Source organism: Eupeodes corollae, chromosome 2 (assembly GCF_945859685.1).
Source record: "Eupeodes corollae chromosome 2, idEupCoro1.1, whole genome shotgun sequence".
Classification (NCBI taxonomy): Eukaryota; Metazoa; Arthropoda; class Insecta; order Diptera; family Syrphidae; genus Eupeodes; species Eupeodes corollae.
The window spans coordinates 21,378,216-21,403,942 of NC_079148.1; the positions used below are offsets into that span (position 1 = coordinate 21,378,216).

Consider the following 25,727-nt stretch of genomic DNA (forward strand, 5'->3'; position numbering starts at 1 on the left):
TAGTTATCAAAAGTTTTGTCAGTTTTTTAAATCATTTCTTTTTTTGCAAATTATTGAAAAATATATACATTTATATATACAAGTTGTTCTGAATTTAGAAATGCATAAAACAGTAGTAAAGAATATTAAAAGTTAAAGAAATACTTTAACCAAATTTTAACAAAAACATATTTCACAATTTCTTGTATTTTAATAATTAACAATGGATTTAATGACTAAGCACACTGTATAAACATTTTGTTCTTTGAATATTGGTGAAATGTTTTATATGTGATCTTTCTGGAAACCATTAATATTTCTTCTAATTTTGCAAGAATATCTATTTTTGCAAGAATATGTAATTTTTATTTTTCTTTTTTTTTCGTATCAATATTGTCTGTATACAAAAATATATTAGACATTGGTAATAGAAACAAATCAGTGCAATAGAAAATAAAGACAACGACGGTTTCTTTGAACAGATTATTATATTAAACTCTTATTTGGTATCCGACTTTGTATTGATATAAAATGCGTCGGCTTTTAGAAAACTGGTATTAGTTTAAACTTCATAAGTTAACTGCCAATAATTTTTAATAGAAATATACTAGATCAAAGCATTACTGAAAGTAGTCTGAAGTCCGTAACTAAAGAACTTGGTTAAACATTAGTTTTTAATTCTAGAAATCTTATGTCTCGATTGAATGGAATTTCATTTAAACGTGGCTATTTTTGTGCTGACATCAAATTTTCACATTTACAAACAAATTAAAAAATCTATCAGTTCATTTTCGGAAGGGACATTTATTTTAGAATTAAGTTTTCTAATTCTGAGTTTCTTCGAAATAAAAATTGTATCATGAGTTTTTGTTGGATTTGATTAAACTGAATAGAGATATAAATAATTAAATTAGGTGGCGAAAACTAGGGCCTAGTGACTTACGTCTCTCACCATTACTGTATGCGATTAATGTTGCCAGGAATAATGGGAACTTCTGTCTTAAGCCGAATTCGAACGTCTAATTTGTGAAAGAAATTTTGATGACACAAATTACTCTGGAAGAATTAGTCAATTCCTCATGGACCCGTGAAAAAAAACTTAAGATGACACAGGCAGAGATCAAACCCAAGACCTCTAGCATGACAGCCCAACGCACTAACCGTCATGCCACTGGTGCTACGAATAGAGATTTAGAAATGCAATTTTATTACACGTTTCTTGAAAACTCTTATCACCGAAATTTCACTAGAATACTTGCAGAGTTTAAAGTTCTGAAATTTGTAGAGTCTAATATGATGCATGTAATTTTTATGATATGGATATGCGTTTAAAGAAGTTGTGACTTTAGTACATTCATCCAGAATTATTGTCCATATGAAAAATGCAACAATTTAAGTAGAACTTAAAAACTTTAACCTTAAAAATGTAAGCTTGTTAAAAAAATAGTTTTAAATAATTATTCAGGTGCACATATTCTTATCTATGAATTTAAAAAATTGGACGTAATATTCAAAGGGACGACTTATTTTTCATAAAATGATACTTTAATGTTTATCTATCTCCACTTTTATCTCATCACATTGCTGATTAGAATGTTGTCTATTTTGAATTGAGTGTTAGTAGCCACGGTAAGGTTGAACGCTAATATAATGATATATCCATCCTTTGACGTGAAAAAATACATAATTATCCATGTTTGAAAAATCCATAATAATCGCTTATAATAGAGAACTCTATTCCACATTACACATTTATAATCATTACTCCTATTGTTTGCGAATTTAATTTTCAAAAATATGTAATCATTGAATGTCCCTGTGATCTAAAATGTATTTCAAAAAACAAATTATAATAAAAGCCAGGTCTTTGAAGACAGTAAAATCATTGTTCAACCGAGTTCTATTATCCTAGGCCCCCAAATTAGTTGGTTTTATAAATCAACACGTTCTATCCCAAACTAATATCTAAAGCCGAGTTTTATAACGCCTTAGAGCTTGATCAATAAAGAGGTTAGACATCAAGAGGGTTCTATTTTTTCATAAACCGAGTTTTAGAGATTAGAAATTTGTCAAAGAATTGAAAGTTGACACTTAGTATGTTTTATTTAAAACATTTAAAAGTGAAATAAAATAATATTCTTACAAATTTAAATAAACTTTTTCTGATGCAAGGGGTGTGCAAAAGATATATAAAACACACTAGACAACCATTTCACAATTCCAATCACTTTTAGCATTCAAAATAAATTGAGTTTTTAAGTTTTGTAGGTATAATTTTTGTTCAAGATATTTATACAGGCCTTTAAAGATACAACTGATAAGCAATTTAATAAGAATACAAAGAAATTTAAATTAGTATGATAAGGAATCAATTTTTGTAAATATTTATTTATACTGTCTATAGCATTTTTAACATTTATTTAAACAGTTTGTACATCACAAAGAATTATATGTAAGTACTTACGAAATTAATATATTTGTTCACAATATGCGTCTTAACATCTTCTTATAAAATTAAACAAAAATATCCGAGAATTTTTAGATGATTTACAACTGACATATTTGACAAACTAAGTTCTAAGGCACTTCGATTAAAACAAATATTACAGATTATTTAAAGTACAAAATAAAACCCACATTTACAAATATAGAAACTTAAGAAGAATTTCTGTGTAAAAATGTAAATATTATTACTTGAAATACAAATACATAGTTTATTTAAAAGAACCTTAATGAAGTCTCCTTCCAATAAGTGAGTAAGTTTCAAAAGAGAATTTTGAAGAAATTACAATGATACACAAATTAGATGGTTCTTCGCTATTTCTTAATACTGATATCAAGTCTTCTAATCAAACAAAACAAGGACAAAGTGTAGCGAAAAATGTAACTTATCACTATTAAACAAATTACAGACAAATAATACATTTAACAATTTATCAATTCTTAATTATTATTCTTTAATTAGATTTTCAATAATAAAATAAATAAATTAGGTGGTCCGTTAAGAACTAAGGCTTAGTGACTTACAACTCTCAACCATTCCTGTGTGCGAGTAATGTTGTCAGGAAGGGAAGGGACCTAAAGTTTATATGCCGAATCCGAACGGCTTATTTGAGAAAGCACTTTTTCATGACAAATGGAGAATTTGTCAATTCGTCGCAAGAGGCAGTACCCGTGAAAAGACTTAAGATGGCACAGTCAGGGATCGAACCCAAGACCTCTGGCATGACAGTTCAACGCACTAACCATCATGCCACGGGTACTACAATAATAAGTAAAAATATTTACTTTTGAAAACCCTACTATTCTAATAAAAACAAAACTAATTTTAAACTAAATTCGGAGAGGTTAATATTCAAACTTTAAAAATACGTTAAGACTTTACAAAAACCATATTTATCCAATTGACTTAGATCATGTTACATTAGAGCTTAATTCTGATAATGATCGTTATGAAAGCTTCTTATTAAGTGTAGACCAGTTTAATTGTCTTAAGTTTCAATATTGAATTTAATGGTCAAAATTGTTGTGGGCATATGTAATTCCCGTCGGAATTTTTCTATAAATTATTAATATTTTATTCGTCTAATCCCCAGATAAACAAAAACGTTGCATTGGCTTTAAATAATTTAGTTTTTTTTTCTTATCTTAATGAATAATTATAAGGCTTATACGAAAAAAACAGGAGCATATTTTTACGCTTGAGCATTGGTTAATTGGTGTGTGGCCCATCCCATAGCATGTTCAATTGAACATCGAATAAAATTAATTTTTGCGTGTCATTATCATCTATTTTTTTTTTAATTGTAGCTTACAAGTTAACAATGCCGTGCAAAAATAAAAGAATAAAAAGGAAGTACAAGAGAGAGAGAGAGGAGTCGAGCAGAAAAAGCAATCATAATCACCTCCCTCTCAAGGAATACTAATTAATAATGACTATACTTAGTTGTTAACTAGCTTTTCCAAACGCCATCACCACCAACATTATTATTATCATCATGTTGATGATTTGAAATTACGGGCTTACAGTTTAAATTAAATCAGGGACTTAGAAGTTTTTCAATATGTTTATTTAAAAAAATCAATAAAATTATCAAAAAAATGTTCGTATTTTTATAAAAAGTTATAATTAATTGATAAACGCATATAAAAAATGTTAGCTGCTATTCAAACATTCATCACTTCAAGACTTTAGTTCCGCTGAGAAAGTTATCATAATTTTTTTTGCATTTTAAATATTTATTTTTACAATTCTCAATTCACTTTTGTAACTTAATTAGTTTTATTTTGTTGTTGTTGTCAGTCTTGGGAGTAGTTGAAAAAATCGCGTGATTCCGATGAAATCGAAATGCGAGCGTAATATTTCATTCTCGGAGAGTGCATTTATATAAATTGTCTGTCAACATTTGTGCCTTTTGTTTTAACTAAGAATTACATTATTACATAGTTTTTTTTGTTATTATTGCGTTAAATTTAATTAATTATTATTTTTATTATTTAATCTTAATGTATAAGGTAACAACTTTGTAGCTGAGTTTGTATTCCTTATAGAATCAAGAGCATGATCTTGCTGTTGGCAATTTTGTTGAAGGGTTAAAAAACATAAGAAATTCTTTTGAAAACGCAAGATGATGATAAAATGTTTGATTAATGATAAAGGCCATTAAATGCAAGACATTTTTATTAATTCCGCTTAAAATAAATAAGAAACAAACAATACACTTAAACATAAAAAAAACATAGAGGAGAAAAATTCTTTAACTTGTCTTTAAATTTCAGAATTTGTTTAAGTTTTTGAGTTTATTTTTCTGTAAAAGAGTTGGTTTGAAGAACTGATGCAGATAGTTTTAATAAGTCATATAAAATTTAAAGAAGCAAGCAATTGTTATTTGGAAAAAGGGGGTTTGAAATTTGGAATAAGGTTTTCTCCCCTTTGGATTTTCATTTGTAATTTCTTGTAGTAATATAAGTTAAAGAATAATATTGTATTCTCTTATAGAATACTTAATATTTATGTACTTTTATACTTGATATAGTTGAAAATTGTCATGAAAAAGTGCTTCTCAAATAAATCATTCGGATTCTCTATGAAAACTGTAGATCTCCTTAATTCCTGATATTAGTAGAACATAGAAATGGTTTGGAGTTGTAACTTGTAAGTTGGGCTGTAGAGTAACATATACACGTTTTTTTTTACATTTGATAAATAATACCAACAATACCTTTTACTGATTTTGTGTCAGAAAATGATTCCAACAGCTGTTGAAACCACTACTGAATTTGAAGTTCGAAATTCATGCAAAATTAGCTTTTAAAAATTGAAGTAGATACACATGTCAAAAAGTTTTGCATATCTATCAAAAATGGCAGAGCCAGCATACTTGTCATATTTCAGAAATCTGTAAGTCAATTTTTTGTACTGTGATGCATGCTTAGTTACTTAATTTGTCGGTACAATTATGTGTAAGCTAGGGCCTCACAAACTTCTCCATCTAGCTCGGTCTCTTAGCTGACGCATGCACAATGCGCATGCTTATATTTTTAAGATGTCAGAGTTTCTGTATTCTCAAAAATATATGTGAATATAGAAATGTTTGGATCTGATTTTCAAACGATTTTCTATCGCTACATTTAAAAAGAAATGAAACCCTCATTTGATTTCTAGGTAAGAATCAATAGTAAATTCTGTTTATATTTAAATCTCCTGCTCAGTCAATCTAACTGAGACAATTTTCAGAAAAACCAAAAATGTGAACTATCCAAAAATTACTTTAGAATCAGTTTTTAATATTTGACACTCTCAGTTTTGATAACAAGCGACAGGTGTCAAATACTAATTGACAATTAATAAATATTGAAAGTCTTCATTTAAAAACCTCAGTTTTTAAGAAATTAAGCAGTTTTCAATTCATAATAATCGAAAACGTTTAATTATCAAAACTTCTTGCATGTTTATCAACTATCAATTGATATATCAATAAAGGTTTGCATGATTTTATTCAAACCTAGGTCATATGAGTTGGACTTTGAGAATTGTTTCGTCCTATCTTCGCACTAAAATCGTTGTTACGAGCGATTTCAATGTACACAATTCTTAATGGCTTCAACATTCAGGCCAGACAACATCCGAAGGAGTGTGTGCTGAGATCTTCGCTGAGTTGAACCACCTAACTCAGCTGATCAACAAGCCCACTCGAATACATCGTGGTACATAGGTCGAGCGGAAAACACTTTTGACTTGTTTCTTACCTCTGACCCTGGTAAGTACACTATTAGTGTTTTATCTCCTCTAGGCACATCTGACCATTGTGTTATATTTACAAATTTCTCGTGTCAAACCTCCTCAGTTAAAGAAAGAGCTCCTAGGAGAACCGCTTGGCAATACGAGAAAGCCAACTGGGACGGTATCAATAATTATTTTACGATCTTTAACTGGTCAATATGTTTCCTCGATAAAGACTTTGACGCCAGCGCAGATATGATCACAAGTTTGATTCTCCTAGGAATGAGAACTTTTATCCCGAATAGCGTTAAAAGAATCAGACCTAAGGAAAACGCATGGTTCGATGCGAGCTGTAAAGAGGTTATTAGGGTCAAGAACGTAAGTTTCCGTTGTTTTAAAGCCAATCCAACTGAGGAAAACCGGAATAAGTTCAAGCAAGCCAGGAAAGCCTGCAACATCACCAAAAATTACGGCAAAAAAATACTGCAATGTCCCAAAGACAGTAAACATTTTTGGTCATTTGTAAAAAACATGAGGAATTTTTCCTCTTCCTCGGTTTCTATGCTCGTTGTCAATGACACTCCATTTGTAAGTTCTTAAGAAAAAGCTAATCTCTTTGTTAGGCAGTTCACCCCCAATTCAACGCTGCCACTGAGTGTTATGACTCCGCCTGTACTTGAGCACGTTAGTGATTCGTACTGTGGCAAGATCTTTTAGGACGATCTTAACAGACATAAATCCGGTGGTCCGGATGGTATCCCCGCTATTGTTCTGAAGAAGTGTTCTTCAACTCTGGCAAAACCACTGCGTAAGCTTTTTCATCTGTACTACTCCTCAGGTCTCGTTCCGAGCAGATGGAAATCTGCATTTGTCCAGCCTATTCCCAAAAAATGCGTATCTTCATCACCCTCTAATTATGAACCGATTGCACTTACGTCTCGAAGATCGAAAGCTTCTTAATGACTGACAATACGGTTTTCGTAGCAATAGGTCCACTGGTGATCTCATGGTTCATCTCACCGAAGAGTTGAGCAAATCTTTACATCGTTTTGGAGAAAGTAAGATTATTGTTTGGCATCAGGCTCTCTTATCGAAAATGCGTGCTTTTAGTTTTTATGAACCCCTCTTTCATTGGATCAGTAATTACTTTTCGAATCGTTCAATACAAGTTGTATCGGATGGTTTCCAGTCTGAAAACCGCAAGAAAAATGCTGATGTGCCGCAGGGCTCTGTTCTATCTCCACCACTCTTTCTACATTTGTTTTAATAATCTCCTGACGATTGTACTCTTAGCTTTTCATATTCTTTTCATATTCACAACCCTCTTCTTCGAATGTGCAACTGCAATGACAAAATATGATAAGCTCATTAAATTCCGGCCTAAACAGCATTGAACAATGGGCAATAAAAAACCGCGTGGAATTGAATGCTACGAAAACTCAATGCTGTCTTGTATCTTTAAAGCGAGATATAACCCCCTTGCCATTATCCAAAGATGGCACTTGTATCGAGGAGACTGAACATCTCAATATTCTCGGTACGTGTATCACCAACCACATTTTGTATACCGATCACATGCGTGATGTCACCAAAAATGCCGCAAGATGTTTGGGTTTTCTAAGGCGATGCAAGAAGTTTTTCTCCCGCTCTGATCTGTTTTTTATTTAAAAGACTTATATAAGTCCAAAACTTGAGTATAACTCTCATCTCTTTCCTGGTGCACCTGCAACCTACTTAAGCCTCTTGGACAGCATTGAACGTAAAGCATTTAAATTAATTGGTCATAACACCATCATAAGCCGTCGTAAAGCCGTAAAGATTCTTGTCTCCCACTTTCTTACCGTTATTTAACAGTATGTTCAAGAGAAATAGCTAGAAGCATTCCTCCCCTTATGATAACAGTTCAACCGTAATACTCGCGCTTCTAGAAATGCTCATCAGTATACCCTCGAGCCCAACTTCGGTCGTACTGTAAAGTACAGAGAGTCGTTCTTAAGCCGTACTATGCAAATGTGGAATGCCTTACCACACTCTGTTTTTCCCAGCCATTGGAATATTCAGGAATTCAAAACCAATGTACACCGACACCTCCTTTCAAGCTCATTAAGATTTTTGAATTACTGCGCGTCAGAAAAAATATGCTTTATAAGCTCCTTATTATGTTCCGTAAGCTGACAAAAAATGTTCAGGATTGTAACAATTCCAGTCAAGGTGTCAGCTACAAATTTTCCATCCCCAATATCTAACGATTGTTTTGAAAACACACTTGCTCTTTGATCTTGTTGTAAAAGTTAAAGCATACTTGTTGTCAACCTAAGTGTCTTCACTTATCGCCATAAATTTCAAACAACCATTTAGTGATTAAGCTTTATTTGATCGTGGAATAACCGAAACAGCTCCACCAAATGTTTAGTGACCCTTAATTAATCCCAGGTTATTAAATACGATAAAAATTGTCAATATTGATTTATTCTCAAAAACTATACTTTAACTATTTTAGGTATAATCCTGTAGGCAAGAAGTTACAGTGGTTACGTCTATAAGCATCCGCTCATGTTCCTTAGGTCGTGCTCACCGTAGTTCTTGTTCTATTTGACGTAGACGAACTTGTTGCATTCTAATTGTCGTTTGTCATCTGTGACGTAGCAATTGTTAAAAAACTTAACTTCTGGCATTTTATTCTAACAAGCTTCTAACTCGTGGGTCTTGTTTATAACTAAAATGATTTATTTCACAATAGTCATAAAACCAATCATCGTTTTAAGCTTTCTAACCTTTTAACAGACACAATTTTACAATACATTCTGACTCTAGAATTCAATTTTCAAGCTTAAATATAATCCTAAAAAATATTCACTGTACTAACCTGAAAGTTAATATAAATAATAATAATATTATAAAAAAATATCTAAGAATTAATTCTCATTTGTTACATAACCATATAAGTCTTTGGTATCGTTTTAACAAGCTACCTATCAGGTCCTGATGATGTTTATCATCGAACTTTATACAAGAAAAGAAAGAAAAAGAAAAAACACGTTATAATTTAATTTGTTTAAACAAACGTATAGACCTAAAAAAAAACACAATCTTCGAGTTTTAATAGTTATAACGGACTGCTGCAAAGATACAACGGGTTATTGCAAAAATAACTCTTTAGCCTTTTAAAAATATTATGTTTTATTGAATTAAATTTAAATAAACATTATATACATACGTATTTTATAACTACTGCAAAAATAATTAAAAATTTATAAATTCAAATGTAAAGATTGTTCCTATAAAAACTAAAGCAAGGAGTGCCTCTGTTTCAAGCCTCTTTGGTTTACAAATAATGTGAAAAGAGTTTAAAGTAATAACAATTACAAGTACATTTTTATGATGTCATGTTCGCTGCAGCGAACCCGCGATGTAATGTTCTGTTCTGAACCTGTGTAAAGCTGAGGAATGATATATCTTGAATATAATTTAATTATGAATTAAATAAAAAAAATGTCAATAAAAAATTCCTAAGACACCATTGTTTAGCTTTGATTAGATATTTTACTTATTTACAGTGATGTGAAAAAAAAATTAACAAGTTTTTTTGTTATCTTCGATTTTTAATTTTGTAATTCGTGCTTTATGTTTGTGATTCTATTCTTATGAGAAATGGATTTTTTTCAAATCTCTTTTGTAAAAGGACCACTGGTTAAAAATTCAAAAATGAAAGTCCAGGCTTGTAAAAGAATGCAATCTTTTGGGAATGCAATCTTTTATGAATTCAATATAAAGATTGCACGCATTGATTGCAATCAATTTAATAAAGTCAAATAATTTAAAAAGAATAGTATTTTAGTCTTTTTAAGGTCAAATGATTGGTGACTGCAAAATTTGGAGGGCTTATCATTAGCTTAAATTAATGAACACAATCTTTATGTTGAACAAATGATTTATAATGAATGCATTCTCAAAAGATTGCATTCTTTTAGAAGCCTTAAAATTGGCAATTTAGGGTTGGTTAATTAGGAAAAATGGAGCATTCGATGAGAATCAAAATTGAAAATGATGAAAATTGATAGCAACAAAAAAACTTAGGTGGCTCAACAGTCCATGAAGAACCAGGCCTAGTGACTTACAACTCTCAAGCATTCCTGTGTGCGAGTAATGTTGTCAGAGATGGAAGGGACCTACAGTTTTTACGCCGAATCCGAATGGCTAATTTGGGAAAGCACTTTTCATGACAAGAATTATTCTTGGAGAATTTGTCAAGTTCTTGCAAGAGGCAGTGAAAAAAGTTAGGCAGTGAAAAAGGTTAGGTTAGGTTAGGACAGCACTAACCATCATGCTGCGGGTACTACTACAGCATTTTTTTGTTAAAAAATGCAGGACGACTTAATCAATTGTTCTCACATTTTGGGCCTGTATATCGTTTGTTAAGGTCTTGAATCGATCATGGAGTATAACGTATACCGTTTCTTTCACAAATTAACAGAAAAAGTATCAAAATATGTTAAATCACAAGATCTTGGGGTCAATTGTGATCAAATTTTTTCTTGTAAAGGGTGATTTTTTTGAGGTTGGGATTTTCATGCATTAGTATTTGACAGATCACGAGGGATTTCAGACATGGTGTCAAAGAGAAAGATGCTCAGTATGCTTTGACATTTCATCATGAATAGACTTACTAACGAGCAACGCTTGCAAATCATTGAATTTTATTACCGAAATCAGTGTTCGGTTCGAAATGTGTTTCGCGCTTTCCGTCCGATTTATGGTCTACATAATCGACCTACATAATCGAGGCTCATTTCTGGTTGAATGGCTACGTAAATAAGCAAAATTGCCGCATTTGGAGAAGAGCAACCAGAAGCCGTTCAAGAACTGCCCATGCATCCCGAAAAATGCACTGTTTGGTGTGGTTTGTACGCTGGTGGAATCATTGGACCGTATTTTTTCAAAGATGCTGTTGGACGCAACGTTACGGTGAATGGCGATCGCTATCGTTCAATGCTAACAAACTTTTTGTTGCCAAAAATGGAAGAACTGAACTTGGTTGACATGTGGTTTCAACAAGATGGCGCTACATGCCACACAGCTCGCGATTCTATGGCCATTTTGAGGGAAAACTTCGGAGAACAATTCATCTCAAGGAATGGACCGGTAAGTTGGCCACCAAGATCATGCGATTTGACGCCTTTAGACTATTTTTTGTGGGGCTACGTCAAGTCTAAAGTATACACAAATAAGCCAGCAACTATTCCAGCTTTGGAAGACAACATTTCCGAAGAAATTCGGGCTATTCCGACCGAAATGCTCGAAAAAGTTACCCAAAATTGGACTTTCCGAATGGACCACCTAAGACGCAGCCGCGGTCAACATTTAAATAAAATTATCTTTAAAAAGTAATGTCATGGACCAATTTAACGTTTCAAATAAAGAATCGATGCGATTTTGCAAATTGTATGCGTTTTTTTTTTTAAAAAGTTCTCAAGCTCTTAAAAAATCACCGTTTAGAAATGCGTTTGTTTGGATGCTTTTGTGTCACGTAGCGCCGTTTTGTTGTAAATTAACTTCTTTACTTCAATATATTCCTATGTTGGCCATACAAAACTGGCGTGAGTTATTGTGCTTACTTACTTACTTACTTAAGGTGGCGCTACAGTCCTGTGTGAACTAGGGCCTTACCCACCAAACTTCTCCATCTAGCTCGGGCCCTATCTAGATGTCTCCAGTTTCGCGCTCCAAGTTGGGTGAGATCACCTTCCACTTGTGTGCGCCACCTGATCCACGGTCTTCCTCTACTGCGCTGTCCTGTTGGTGTGGATTCGAAGACTTTCGAAGGCCGGAGCATTGGTTTCCATGCGCTCTACGTGACCCTGCCACCTTAGTCGTTGGACTTTTACCCTTCTGACTAAGTCTACGTCGCTGTACAGCCCGTACAGCTCGTCGTTCCATCTTCTTCTCCACTCCCCTTCGATGCATACCTGACCGTAGATCAGACGAAGAACTTTTCTCTCGAAGCGACCCAAGGTGCTTTAACCCGCTTTTGTCATAGTCCATGCTTCTGCACCGTATAGCAGGACGGGGATGATAAGGGTCTTATATAGCAACACTTTGGTCCTCGGGAGAGGACTTAACCACTCAATTACGTTTAAAGCGGAGCCTAGGTATACGAAGTCCTTGATTACCTCAAAGTTACGTCTGTCGATTGTGACGTTTTGACCAAGACGTTGGTGTTGTATGTCCTTTCTTGACGACAGCATGTACTTTGTTTTGCCCTCATTAACCGTTAAACCCATTTTTTCCGCCTCTGCCTCAATACTCACAAACGACGCCTTGACATCACGCTGAGTTCTTCCCATTATGTCAATGTCATCAGCATATGCCAGTAATTGGACAGACTTTTGAAAGATAGTGCCTCTAGTGCTGACGTGTGTACATGGTCATCCTGCACAAACGTACTAGTTTGGCAGAGATGCCAAAACTAGACATGGCTCTATACAGCTCGTGCCTGGATATGCTGTCATATGCGGCCTTGAAATCGATGATAAGGTGGTGGGTGTCGATTTGGTGTTCTTGGTTTTTTTCCAGGATATGCCGTAATGTGAATATTTGATCAACTGTGGACTTTCCTGGTCTAAAACCACACTGATAAGGACCTATCAGGTTGTTGACGATGGGCTTTAGACGTTCACATATTACGGCAGAGAAGATTTTATAGGCGATGTTAAGTAGACTGATTCCTCTATAGTTGGTGCAGTTTAGAGGGTCTCCTTTTTTATTGATATTGTGCTACTTGAACTTAAAAAAAACAATAAGACGGCAACGGCCTTGCCACTGATAAATCTTCGGTTCCCATTGATCACCGAAATCAGTGAGCGTGGTTAGTAGACAGATGGGGGACCGTCTCGAAACCTACCGCGTCTTGTATTGTATTAATGTCTTTTGCTCCTTTCACCTTACATATAGTCTAGTCGGTGAAGGTGCTGTGTTACCTACTCTGTACATTTATGTGCTGAGTAGTGTGAATTGTAATGTAATGTACAAACAATAAGACATAAGTGGTGATCAAAAGTCGTTTGTACGATGCCTAACTCAAAAGATCAATGAATAATCGCTAAGCTTTGGGTTTAAGCAGCGATATTGTCGGTTTTTCTTGAGCGATCAAATAGTTCCGATTTTACATAATTTGCCTTATTACGCAACACTATCGTAACTGGAAAAATTTTGGAATATTTTTGTATCGAACTTTAACAATTTAAATGCTTTGTTTAGCTTTTGTCATTTAATGTTCCTAAAAATTGTACAGTTTTTATTTTCCAAAAGGTGACAGCTTAAAAAATGGCCTCAAAGCGGGATATTCAAAATGAAACCCTTAATTAATTTAAAATAAACAAAAAGTTTGTTTTAAATAAAAAACAACCGTTTTTGAGGCTTACTGTTAAGAAAAATTTTTGTTTATGGACTAAATTGATCGATATGAGCTTATTCAAAATTAAAATTTTGAAAATTTAACTTGCACATAGTCCAACAAGTCTCCGTCCAGCAGCTTTTTTTTTTGTTGATTCTGAGATAAAATATTTATTATTTATTATAATTAAAAAACAAGCATTTTGAAAATCACAATCACAATTTTTATAATTTAGTAAAAAGGTGAAGGTGGAAACTAAGTTTTTTTACATTAATTCCTAGTACTTTTTTTTTCAAAAAACTCTAATATTATTATTATATTAAACTAATCTGAAACTAATATCTGCCCCTTAAAAGCAAGTAAGAAAACAATGTGATTACATTACATTATTTTTTTGAAAAAAAATGCTCATACGCCATGTAGAACGATCTTAAGGAAATATTAATGAATTCAAAAATCAAACTGCACGACTGCACGAACTTGCTTTTGTAGTTCAAGGTTGTTCAGTGCTTAAAGGCATAAAGATGTTAGGAAGGTAATAAGTACAAACCCATTAGAAAACTGTGAAAAAGTAAGTGAAAGCAAGGAAACAGCATCAAAAGCCTCAAGTCCATTGTAAGTTTTTGGTTTCGAATTAGTTGACTTACCAAGTAAGACCCAAAGAGTGCAAAGTATAACCTTTAAATCTTTTAATCATTGTGTGTTTCCATGAAACATGTTATTTTTGTCTCATTTGAATCAAAAATGTTTTGACTTAATATTTCATTTTGCAAGCCCAAAGTTCCCAACATAATGTAAATTAAGTTGCTATGGTTATTTGAATTAACTCAAAGGTAGTTGGGTTCGGTATAATATAGCTATAAATGTTTTTCAAAAAGTTTTCATTTACCAAACAATTCAAACTTTTATTGTTTATTTATACAAATTTAAATCAAAATATATATAACGGCGAGTATAGGTATTTCGCGTAGGGATAGATAGGTAGGTATTATTGATTGCATAGCAACGCTCTTGTATACGCCCCTACTCCTCCTCTCCCCCTCCCCTTTCGCACCTGTCTCATTCCCCTTTCCCAATAGTACCTACCTATGCATGTAGTTGGTCTCAAAGCATTCGTTTTGTTTCATTTCTTGCCACCTTACCAACCCCTTCGTTAGCAATAAATTGCTTCTGCTGTCATTTGTTGTAACATTTTTATTTTATATATCTACAATTTAACAAAAATAAAAATACAAAAAAAAAAAAACAAAATACAAGAAAAAGAAAAATTATCAAAAAATATAAAAATAAATTGACAAGAAAAAGGATAACAGTCCGTTAAAAAAAATATATATAAATATATATGTATGTATTTGTGTACTTATATGCATGGAAATAATAAAAAGTAAGAAAAATGATTATAAAAGAAAAGGAAAAATCAAAAAATCCTTTTATAGATATTCCATTTGCATATAAACCCAAAACCCCATGGCATGTGTGTCCCGAATTTTTGCACTCGAATATCCTTGTGACCGTGTGTAAATATACATATGTCTATGCATTCACATACATATATATGTATCAATATAACGGTGAATGTGTGTATTTATTTCTCGCTATGCACACGCGAATGCACTGCACAACCAACAACGACGACGACGGTGATCCGTTTGTTTTTTGGATATTTTATTTTATTTTGTTTTTTAAGTTGTTTTTCGTCTCATTTTTGCATTTCGACAATCAGCCCTTGTATATACCTACATATAGGTATATTTTATTCCTTGTTTTATTCCTTTTCTTTTCGTTGTACTTATTTTTTTTTTTTTTGAATTTTTGTTTTGTTTAATTTTTGGAGTTTTGTATTTTATTTCTCTGTATTTCGTTTTAAGTGGCAGCCCGAAATAAAATTGCCAAAAATTTTCCCGTTGATTAATTGAAGTGCCAGGATAGCGCAGCGCGCTGAATATCCATCCACATATATTATATGGAGGTATTGGTTGTACCTTCCATTTCTCTTTCCTGTCGGTTCCCTTGCCCGATTTGGCTGCGCCTGCTTTATAAACCCTTATTTCGCTATCGCGACTACTTGAACACATACCTAGCATCAGCAAAAAGAAACAAAAGGACGAAATTGGTATAAGGAAGCAGGCACAAAAAAAGAAAGAAGTGCAAAATAATACCTCCACACCCGAAAATTTTTGCATTTCTTGGTCGTCCGTCGTATCCTTGTAGCCGTTCGTCTTCTACGTCGTCATCGTCACCGCCATCGCCATCGCTATCGTCGTCGTCGTCGCAGTCGTCATCATCGGAGTCCTTTTTCTTTGTAGAATGACATAGAAAAGGATAGAGCTTGCGACAGGAGAAGATAAGGGCGGTCAGAGTAAAGAGACGACGAGTGAAGAAGAAGACGAACATTAAAATATTTTCATGCATATAAATTTTTATTATTTCATTTTTTGGCAATCGTGCACCCCATTCCCATCCCCATCACAATTCCCATTCCAACAACATCATCACCATGCACCGTGATACCATCACCATCATCAGCACTTCTCATTTTATGGCCTCAGCTCAGCTGCCATCACAATGCTGCACATTGCACCAGGACAGGAACCAGGAAGGAACAACAATACCCGGACCGCAGGAGAAGGAGCTTGATGGTGGTCGGTTGCTTCGCTTCAGTTTTGGTATCGGTATCGGTAGGTATAGGTATTGTTTGAGTCTGTGCATCGTGTCAGTCTGCTTGAAGTCACTATACCTACATTATGTTCATACATATAGAAAAAGGTTTGAACATGGGCGGGCGGTTAACTTTTTTTCTTTTTCTTTGGATCATAAAGACTGAGTATTATAATACTCAACAAAATCCTGCGAATGTCCTTACGATTTATTTTTTACACAAAAAAGAAATATCAAAAGAAAATTCATGCAAATAAAATTATTTTTTCGAACACATTTGTATCTTATTTTTTGTTGTTGTTGTTGTAGAATAGGTTTTTTATTGTGTGATCCTTTTTTGGTTTTTGGTTTTATTATACAGTTGCAAGGATATAATTTCACATATCTACCTTCGTATACCTAACAATTGAACGCACCATCTTTTGTTTTTATTTGAAAATTGTAGTCTTTTAATTTTAATTCCGATGATGGTTGTTTGGGGGGGGGGGGGGATTGGGGTGTAATTTTCAGGATACAGGAAGATAAAAGCGGGATATGATAGGATATGGTGCATTTTGTATAGGAGGAAGGGAGTTTGTGAAGAAAAATATTTTTTAATTTGAAGTTCTTCACGATTCAACCAAAAATAATTAACAACAAAAATCTTTGTTGTTGCTATGGCAGGGGACAGGGGGGGCTGTCTCGAGTGGGAAGGTAGGTAGGTAGACATCTGTGAAGTTGATGAGCCAACATTTGTTGATTTTTCAGTAGAAAATTTACCACATAAAAAAGTATCTATTTAATTAGTTGCGATAACTTAAAGTTTTATCATTCGATGTTTTCTATGTTTTTCTCTGTATTTTTTCTGCTTTCTTGCGTTTGATTTTAATAACGGAAACATTTACCTTAAGGAATAAAAATACGCTTTATCAGTTTTTAAGTAAGTATTCCAGTTTCAATATTGGCATGCGATGTTTTCTATGTTTTATTCTTCCAGTGATAATACACATATGTACACTACTGAATATCAAAAATTAAAGTTATTTTTAAAATTGGTTGAGAATTTATTGTAAAAAAGTCTTGCTACAAAATTATGCATGGATTTTTATTTTCTATGTTTTTTTTTAAGCTTTACAACTTGGAGGCTCTTAGAGAAAAGTAAGTTCATCTCTTAAATGTAAAGTATTTTCTAACATTAAAATTAGCTGCAAAAAAGAAGTGAAAGATTTGTGTATGTTTTAATTTTTAAAGTCTATGTTTTTCTATGTTTTCTTGATTTTATGATTTTTGTTAATTATTTGGCTTTATTTTATTATCTATGTTCTTGTTTATAAATTAATGTTTTTAAGTGGATATTTCATAATTAAGCGTCTTTTTCGTTGTATTTATTTTAATTGTATCATTCTATGTTTTTCTAAGTGATGTATATACTAACAATATTTCGTTGTTTAGATGTCTAGTGGTTAAGATAGTGTCTTTTGTTCATTAGATTAAAATTTTAACATTCTATGTTTTTCTATGTTTTTTTCCTTCTTATAACTTTATTTGTTGTTAAGATTTCAATTTGTTTCTACTTGGTTTTGCTTATGGATTTTTCCATAGATTTACTAACTCCATTTCATGTTAAGTCAAAAGAGAATAAGGATGAGTTTTATTAAATGTTCCACATTCAACAATTGTTTTACTTTTTGTTTAATGAAAGTGTCATATCCAACACATTACTTTTTGTGAAAAAATTATCATTCTATACCACTCTAGCAAAAAAATACCTATTTATCGTAAATTCCATTGAGGATTCTTTGTCATCTAATGGATACCAATACCCATCGACAACGTTAAACCTTATAGGCCTATATGTCATGCTTCTACCTTTACCCATGTACCTTCACTACATTCGTGTCCAAATCATTGAACTCCGAACGCATTTACGTTCCAGACGCATTTTTTCCATTAACTTCCTACTATACAAGTCGAGTATGTAGGTATATATGTACCTTTGCTTATCCCTTTTACGTATAGAAAAAAGGAAACAAAGAGGAAAACAAAAAATAAACCAAACCAAACCAGACGAGACAAAACAAAAAACGAAAAAATACCCCACAAACCCAAATAAGCAACAAAACTGGCAGCAGTAGATATCCTGTTTTTTGGTCGTTTCGTCGCTTCGCGTCCGTGCGTCGTCGTCGGTCGGTCCTCTATTCTATGTGTATGACGTGTGTGTATGTAATATCAAAACGGTCACTGGAGGTAATCGAATACATTTTGGGGTAGGCAGGTATTGTGTCCATGTCCTAGCGACAAAGCAAACACGCAAAAAGGACAAAAAGCATTTTAAAAAAAGAAAAAGAAATCGAAAACAAAAAAGAAATCCTTAGCCTAAAGCCAGACGAATCATCCAAAACCAGACAAAAAACACACACGATGACGATAACGACGACGCAAAGCAACGCACCGCACATGCACGCACGCACAACACAACTTTTGACACAAACTCTACAGAAACGAGATCCTGTCTGGGTTTTACGCCACCAGAGGAATGAGTTGCTGCGGTGTAGTACGAGACAAGGAGATCCTTTAACAATAAGCTATATACCCACAGACAGAATAGCAGACACAGGAACCAAAGCTGAAAACCGAAACGAAACAAAACAAAAAGCAAACACAAAAAACATCAGACGTAAAACGTCAAAAATCGACCTTTAGAGAGAGAGATACGCAACAAAAAGGACGAATGTGTCCTAAAAGAAAATTCTATAATACTCGTATGACGAAAAAAAAAGAAATCGAAATTTGAATTTGAGTTTGGGAGAACTTCCAAAAAATATTCATCGTCCTTTCTGCATGCAGCAGAAATGCATTGACGGAAGATTGGACGTCCGTCACGCGGTTGGCCGATACCATAAGCACAGTCATACACAAAACAAAAGTTGCTATTTAAGAAGTGAGGATCTAAAGTATGAGACAAGAGAATTTAGGGGATTTCAAGGATTGATATCTAACGAAACAAAACAAAACAAAAACACAAAAAACACAAAAAACACGAAAAACACACAAAAGTGAAATAAAAGCAACAAACACAACAAAAATGTGAGCAATGCAGCGTGTTTCATATTTTCGTATATCCTTGCTACTGCTGCGCTGCGTGAATGTTTGTTGGATGACGATGATAATAATGATGATGATGATGTTGAAGTGGGGTTTGAGAATCAGGTGGAAAGGATATATTTGTGTATTACGGTGGTGGTTGAAATGATGGCTGCTGAAACAGACGCCTGTCTGCAATAAATATAGGAAGCAAACGGTTGAACGAAATTTCGGGGATTCTTTGCACGTTTGAGTTGTCGTCTATTTTTATTTTTTGTGTGTTTTTTGTTTTTCGGTTTTTCGTTTTTTCGTTTTCTGTTTTTGGGTTTTATTTTTTGTATGATTTTTTGTTTTGTTTTGTTTCGTTCTTCCTGGTTTTTTGGGCCGCCGACGACGAAACATGTTTGCAAATTGAACTGTGTGTCCCAGAAAAAGGATAAAACAGAAAAATTGTATTTTTATGTAGGACGACATATCGGTCCTGGTCCTGGTTCCTGATGGTAGAGGTATATGTTGTATTTTTGTTTTTGTTTTTTTAAGCTGCATAATTTATTTTCTATATGTATGTATGAACATATGAAGGCAGCTCGGTATAGAGAGACATATAGATTTGTAAATTTGTAAAAAGGAGTAACACATTCAAAGGGAATGTGAGTGAATACAAGGATTTTGTGTTTTTTTCTTAGTGGGGTTTATATTTTTGTACAGGTTCCGTTTTATATCGTTTTCTTGTTTTTTTTTTCTTTCTTTTCTCCGATGAAGTGGTGCATTTTATTTGAAGTGCATTACTTTTGAACAACACAGAAAATGATATGGTTAGGGCTAAAATCAATGATGGAAAAATATTAGAAATAAAGAACTAAAGCACCGCTTTTTGGATGGGCTATGTAGGTATGAGCCCATGTGTGCAGACTAAAGAATTACTTGAGCCTTTGAGTTTTTGAAAATAAAGCAAAAGGATGTAGGGGCTGTTTTTTTAATTATTTTCATTCAGATTGAAAGGGGCCATGTAAAATTTTACATATGTAGGTATTATGAGTAAGTAGGTATAAAGATAACTAAATACTTTCAGCTTTATAAAGTTAGAAGATGTTTTTAGGTATAGGTACAAACAAAGACAGATTTAACGTACTTACGTTAGGTAGCTTTACAAAAGCGGCAAGAATAGGTGTTAATTTTTTAAGGAATTCTTTCTAATAATAAAAACATGAGAAATTCTTCTTTTTCCTCGGTTCCAACGCTCGTTGTCAATGACACTCGATTTGTTAGCTCTTTTGAGAAAGCTAACCTCTTCGCTAGGCGGTTATGACTCCGCCTATCATCGATCGCGTTAGAGATTCTATGGGGCACATCTATGTTTGCACTCGTACTATTGCGAGAGTCCTAAAAAATCTCAACATACATAAATCCACTTGACCGGTTGGTATCCCCGCTATTGTTCTGAAGAGGTGTGCTTCAACGCTGTCAAAACCACTGCGTAAGCTTTTTCATCTGTCCTACTCCTCAAGTCTCATTCCGAGCGGATGGAAAACCTCATTTGTCCAGCCTAATCCCAAAAAAGTCGTATTTTCCTCAGCATCTAGTTACCAACGGATTGCTGACTAATTAACAGCCCAAGAAATATCTTGAAGATCGAAAGCGTCTTAATGAGCATAGCAATAGTTCCACTGGTGATCTCATGGTGCATCTCACCGAACAGTGGAGCAAATCTTTACATCGTTTCGGAAAAAGTAAGATTATTGCACTTGATATTTCAAAAGCATTTGATATAGTTTGCCATCAGGATCTCTTATCGAAAATGCGTGCTTTCGGTTTTCGTGAATCCCTCCTTCATTGGATTAATAATTACCTTTCAAATCGTTCAAGCAAGTTGTATTGGATGGATTTAAGTCTGAAAACCACAAGATAATTGGTGGTGTGCCGCAGGGCTCTGTTCTATCTCCAACACTCTTTCTAATTTTTATTAATGATCTCCTGTCTGCAAGTTCTAATTTATACATTGTTTCGCTGATGATAGTACTCTTAGCTTTTCGTAATAGTTTTCAGATTCACTTCCCTCTTCTTTGGATGTGAAACAGCACCGACAAAATATGATAAGCTCATTAAATTCGGACCTAAACAGCATTGCACAATGGGGAATAAAAAACCGCGTGGAATTTAATGATTCGAAAACTCAATGCTGTCTTGTATCGTTAAAGCGAGATACACCACCCTTGCCATTATCCATGGATGGCACTTGCATCGAGGAGACTGAACATCTCGATATTCTCGGTATGTGTATCACTAATCATCTTTTGTGGAACGATCACATACGCGATGTCGCCAAAACTGCCTCAAGATGTTTCGGTTTTCTAAGGAAGAAGTTTTTCTCCCGCTCTGATCTGGCTGTTATTTACAAGACTTATATACGTGCAAATCTTGAGTATTACTCCCATATCTGGGCTGGTGTTTCTGCAACTTACCTAAGCTTCTTTTACAGTATTGAACGTAGAGTATTAAGATTGATTATTGATAATACCATAATAGGAACATCTACGCCGCTCGGATCATCTTCGTAACGTTTCCTTTCTCACCCTCTTTTACCGTTATTTTAACGGTTCGTGCTCTAGTGAAATAGCCAGCTGCATTCCTCCCCTTAAACAGTTCAACCGTGCTTCTAGGAATGCTCATCAATATACCCTCGCGCCCAACTTCGGTCGTACTGTCAAGTACAGAGATTCGTTCTTTCGCCGTACTACGCGAATGTGGAATGCCTTGCAACACTCTATCTTTCCCAGCCATTGCAATATACAGGAATTCAAAACCAATGTGCACCGATTACCCTTTCTACCCCTCTCTCCCTTTCCTAGTGCTCACACTGTGTCTTTACATAATAAGATTAGTAATATCCCCTTAAGTATGTGCTTATTATAAAAAAAATATATGTATAGCACACACTGTTATATCTTTACATGGGCTACCACTATGACTATGCACATTTCTTTTTGGTTGCAATGGTTTTTTAAAACCTATTCTTGCTTAAATTTTTATTTAGACGCTAGAATTTTTTTTTTTTTCAAAGCAAAAGTAAACTTATTTTTTAGCTCGAATAGCCCGCTATTTGGGTAGCCTTCAACTTTAAGCTGTCATTTTTTGACAACGTATTGATATACATAGTTAAAATTCACTGCAAAAATGAAAATAACCAGTCTAAAATTTTGAAAAACTATTTTTTTAAATGAACTTTCCAAACGATGTTGTTATAATCGGTCCTGTTTTTCGAAATGAAAATTTTGAAATTCCTTGACGTTACAAGATTTTTAGAGAGACGTCTTGTCCGTGTGTCCGTTGTTATGTAGTAGGTATATACATACGTTAGGGATACTATTTTTAGTCGTCTAAATCTCAAGAACCAGTACAGATATAAACTTGAAATACATTTTGTTTTACAGATACAAACATCAAGAAATGCAGAAATGATGTTAAAAAAAGGGAAGTTTGTGTTTTTAAACAAAATGCAAATTTAAGTTGACCTGAAAGATCTCACGAACTAATTACGTTACTGACTTCAATTAAATTTTATATTATACTAGCTGACCCGGCCATGCGTTGCTGTGGCTAACGTTTTTTTTCATAAATGTTATATCTCAGATTCAAAAACATGGTGACCTTCATAACTGATTTTCTTCTACCGCTACCCCCATATTACGCAATTAAATTATTATTTACATACGAAGGCGAAAACGTTAAAAAAGGAAGGACTTTGAACACAATTGTATTACATTTAAAATGGTATTATTATTTTTATTCAAGTTTTTTATCCAAGTTGAATGAGGTCACCTTCGACTTTTCGGCGCCACCTGATCTGCGGACTTCCTCTACTACGCTGTCCTGTGGGTGTGGATTCGAAAACTTTCCGGGCCGGAGCATTGGTTTCCATGCGCTTTACGTGACTCAGGCATCTTAGTCGTTGGACTTTTATCCTTCTGGCTTAGTATACGTCGCTGTACAGCCCGTATAGCTCGTCATTCCATCTTCTCTTCCACTCCCTTCGATGCACACGGGACCGTAGATCACGCGAAGAACTTTTCTTATATAGAAACACTTTGGTCATTCGAAAGAGGACTTTACCACTCAATTCCTTTCTTAGTCCAAAAAAAACGGCGGTTAGGAAGAGTTATTCTGCGTTTGATCTCAGCGCTGGTGTTGTTTTCTGCATTTACATCGTAGCCTAGGTAGACGAAGTCCTTGACTACCTCAAAGTTAAGTCTGTCGATCGTGATGTTTTGACCAAGACGTCGGTGTTGTATATTCTTTCTTGACGACAGCATGTACTTTGTTTTGTCCTCATTAACGGTTAAACCCATTTTTGCCGCCTCTGCCTCAATACTCACAAAAGCCCCATTGACATCACGCTAAGTTCTTCTGATTATGTCAATGTCATCAGCATATGCTAGTAATTGGACAGACTTTTGAAAGATAGTGCCTCTAGTGTTGACGTGTGAGCTCTGCACTATTCTTTCAAGCACGATGTTAAAAAAACCACATCACATCGAATCACTTGTCTAAAACCTTTTTTGACATCGAAAGGTTGTGTTAAGTTGTTTCCAACCTTTATGGGGCAGCGTGAATTCTCCATGGTCATCCTGCACAAACGGACGAGTTTAGCAGAGATGCCAAAACTAGACATGGCTCTATACAGCTCGTCCATGTAGATGCTGTCATATGCGGCCTTGAAATCGATGAAAAGATCGTGGGTGTCGATTTGGTGTTCTTGGGTTTTTCCAGAATCTGCCGTAATGTGAATATTTGATCGACTGTGGACTTTCCTAGTCTAAAACCACACTGATAAGGACCTGTCAGATTGTTGACGATGGGCTTTAGACGTTCACATATTACGGCAGAGAAGATTTTATAGGCGATGCTAAGTAGAGTGACTCCTCTATAGTTGCTGCAGTTTAGAGGGTCTCTTTTTTTCAGGATGTTTTCAACAGCTCAACATTTTTAGTTAAACTGAACATTGTTTGGCCTTGAGACTTATTTTTAGACATGTTAAGCAGCTGAACAAATTGTAAACTTTAACTTTCTAAAGGGAATGATAGAATCTGACAGTATGATTGAAATACGTGGCAACTTAACAATTTTTTTTTTAAACTGACTTTTCCTTTATGAGTTTGGAAGTTTGACATAGCGCCATCTATTGAATAATCCATCCAGTCAACAAATTCTTTTACAATGGCTTAGAGCTAGCAGATAATTGTGACTGTCAAATAATAAACAACTAATTTGCAATATATTAATATTCCTTTCAAGTTGGATGATCTTCCACAAATTTGATTAAAATCGGTTAAGTAGTTAAGCAGTCCATTAGGGCAAACAACGTGGCGTGAAAATGGAACGTGAAATCAAATAAATATACTTTAAGAAATTAACGGTTTCTTTTATATAAATTACAAAAACTATCAAAAAATGTTTGTAACCATAAAATTTTACCAACGAGAAATTATAATACCTTAGAATAATTGTATGCAACAATCTGTTGCATCTTTTGATATCTGTTAAAATATTTCAGAAAAATCAAAGCAACTAAGAAAAACACTTCTAAAATTGGTAAAAATTAGTTTTCGGCTAATAATGTCCCCAATAAAAACAGATATTGAAATAAAACTTATGTTATCGTGTGCGAAATATAGTTACTAACTTTTAGCCATTTTAAAAGAAAAATTAAATTCAACTTAAAAAAATACGAAACCTTAAAAAAACCAAAAAAAAAACACATATAATAAATGGTTTTTGACTCAAGTATTATGAGAAAAAGGAAAGATATTGACTTAAAATTTTGCTACCCACACAAAATATTGTTATTACTATTTTGTTAAAGTTTAAGACAAATTAACAGACGGACAGGAGTTTAGATTCCTTTTTTTTAATATAATTTTGACAGCGCTTTAAATATTTGAAAGCTCCGTTTCTTCTAAACCATAACTTTTCATCTCTCAAATAATTGTTTTCTTACAAAAATGGCAAACGCAGTTAAAATCTTACTTTTACCTACTTTTTGTTGGGACACGTCCCGAACTATGTTGTATCATAAATTCTTAAAAAAAAGTCCTTTCCCTACTTTTATTATGCCATTTTAGTGTATTTTAATTTACCCACATAACTTGCCAATAATGCGTTTGTGTTCATTTTATGTCCATAATTTCTTTCATCACAAAACATTAAATTTTATTCGAAAAATGGTTTGTTTGTTTTGTTATTATTTAACAATTGTCTTTAATTCGTTATTGTGAACCCTTTTTAACCATTGCACATCATGCACAAACGTTTTTATGTTAGTTTTTTCATTTTTTATACCAAAATTAGCAACAACTGTCGGTAAAAGAAGTGCGTGTTGCGTCATTGAAATTGTGTCCTGCTTTGCCATTAAAA

The 25,727-nt window shown here is 33.8% G+C and overlaps 2 protein-coding genes across 9 annotated transcripts in view; one reads left to right on the forward strand and one right to left on the reverse strand.

Annotated features, from left to right (window-relative positions):
- LOC129948562 (ubiquitin-conjugating enzyme E2 N) overlaps positions 1-2,576 on the reverse strand; it is a 47,853-nt gene extending 45,277 nt beyond the window's left edge. Inside the window, exon 1 of the mRNA XM_056059664.1 lies at positions 2,444-2,576. The gene's annotated coding sequence lies outside the window, so the exon portion shown is untranslated. The remainder of the gene's footprint in view (positions 1-2,443) is intronic.
- The window catches only part of LOC129948561 (longitudinals lacking protein, isoforms N/O/W/X/Y), a 398,307-nt gene that overhangs the window by 5,068 nt on the left and 367,512 nt on the right, over positions 1-25,727 (forward strand). The gene's annotated exons all lie outside the window — the stretch shown is intronic.